General features: G+C 37.7%; 1 protein-coding gene across 1 annotated transcript in view; it reads left to right on the forward strand.

The window, feature by feature from the left end:
- The window catches only part of MGARP (mitochondria localized glutamic acid rich protein), a 12,325-nt gene that overhangs the window by 9,097 nt on the left and 991 nt on the right, over positions 1 to 2,237 (forward strand). The window lies entirely within an intron of this gene.

Consider the following 2,237-nt stretch of genomic DNA (forward strand, 5'->3'; position numbering starts at 1 on the left):
ATTCAGAAAAGAAAAATGCAATCAAAATCTAATGAATATTGCTATGCATTTTGGATAACTGCATTTTTTTTTTTTTTTTGGAATGAGGGCATATGATGAATGAAAAAGTTGTACATTATACTACTGACCAGTAGCTTTGACTTCTTTGTGCGATATCACTTTTCCCCTACTTAGGCTTCCATTTATGCAGGCAAAATACTAGTATATGTTTCTCTCTTAGTAGCTTGAGATAATAGAGATTTCCTTTCATTTCATTCATTTTTTAAAATGACAAAACTAATTTTTGTTTCAGTTGTGGCTAAGATTACCCATGTGTTATTTTCCAAAGTGTACCTGACAGTAGAATCGGTCATATGTATTGAGTCCTTTAGTTGATCTGATTGATAATAAAATAATGACCACAAGGATAGAAAGTTTATATTTTCACCCTAATGTATATTCCTTGCCTTAAACTGCTTGCTTTAAACCATGCTTTTTTCCATCTCCCTACTGTTGTCTTTAGGTGCCGTTGAGTCGGTTCAAACCCACAGCGACCCTATGTATAATAAAATGAAACACTGCCTGGTCCTGCACCGTCCCCACAATTGTTGCTGTGCTTGAGCCCAGCATAGCACCCAATGTGTCAGTCAATCTCACTGAGGCTCTTCCTCTCGTTCACTGAGCCTCTACTTTAGCAAGCATGATGTCCTTCTCTAGGGACTGGTCCCTCCTGATAACATATGCAAAGTACGTGAGACGAAGTCTCGCCATCCTCGCTTCTAAGGAGCATTCTGGCTGTACTTCTTTCACGACAGATTTGTTTGTTCCTCTGGCAGTCCATCATATAGTCAATATTCTTTGCCAACACTACAATTCAAAGGTACCAGTTTTTCTTCGGTCTTCCTTATTCATTGTCCAGCTTTCACATGCATATGAGGCGATTGAAAACACCATGGCTTGGGTCAGGCACCCCTTAGTCCTCAAAGTGACATCTTTGCTTTTGAACACTAAAGAGGTCTTTTGCAGCAGATTTGCCCAATGCAGTACATCTTTTATTTCTTGACTTCTGCTTCCATGGGTGTTGATTATGGATCCAAGTAAAATGAAATCCTTGACCACTTCAGTATTTTCTCTGTTTATCGTGATGTTTCTTATTGGTCCAGTTGTGAGGATTTTTGTTCTCTTTATGTCGAGATGTAATCCATACTGAAGGCTGTGGTCTTTGATCTTCATCAGTAAGTGCTTCATGTCCTCTTTGCTTTCAGTATGCAAGGTTGTGCCATCTACATATTAGGTTATTAATGAGTCTTCCTCCAATCCTGATGCCATGCTCTTCTTCATATAGTCCAGCTTCTCTGATTATTTGCTCAGTATACAGATGGAATGGTGAAAGGATACAACCCTCAGTGTAGTGGTATTATTATTAATTCTTATGATCCCTATTCAGGGTAGAGCTATTAGTTACTTATGAAACAGTTTTAACCTTTTAGTCATAACAATGAACAACAGAACATCTTCAATAAATATTATTGAATAGGCCAATTATAATTATAATAATAAAACATTGCATTTCATTATTAGCACTTTATTGGTTTTAAGCTCCTTTTCATGCACATTTTATTGATTAATCATCACAACAGGCCTGTGAAATAGATATTATCAACGTCCCTGTTTTTATAGATGACAAAACTTGGGTTGAGAGAGGCTAAATGATTCCTTAGAGTCACACAGCTAGTAAGTTGGCTGTCTCGCATGACAGGTTAGCTGTTTATTTTCATGTTCTTTGTATTTGCACAAGTAATACACGTAAATGACTTTTTATAAAAGGTCAACAGGCTCAAAAGGGTTTATAGAAAAGCAGATCCCCCATTTCCCCTCCCCAGAGGCAACCAGTGATACCAGTGTCTTTGAATTCTCCTGGAGACAGTCTTTGAAAATTCAACTATCAAGGTATACAGTTCATCCCTCTTTTGTCCTAACACAAATAGTACCATATGCTATGCATTGTTCTTCTCCTTGTTTTCACTTAACAATCTCCCTTAAGGACCATTACATATCAGTACGTATAGACGGTCTCATTTTTTAAAATGACTGTACAGTATTCCATTTTACTCCACGCTCTTTAAATTAATACTTTGTTTGGTGGACAAAATCCTACAGGTGAAGAAGAGAACCCTGTGGAAGCAGAGAAAGCAAGTTCAGAAGTCCCTGAAGTACCTGTAGTGGAAGCAGAGGAAGCAAGTTCAGAAGCCCCTGAA

This window comes from Trichechus manatus, unplaced genomic scaffold (assembly GCF_000243295.1).
Source record: "Trichechus manatus latirostris isolate Lorelei unplaced genomic scaffold, TriManLat1.0 scaffold00139, whole genome shotgun sequence".
In the NCBI taxonomy this organism is placed as follows: domain Eukaryota; kingdom Metazoa; phylum Chordata; class Mammalia; order Sirenia; family Trichechidae; genus Trichechus; species Trichechus manatus.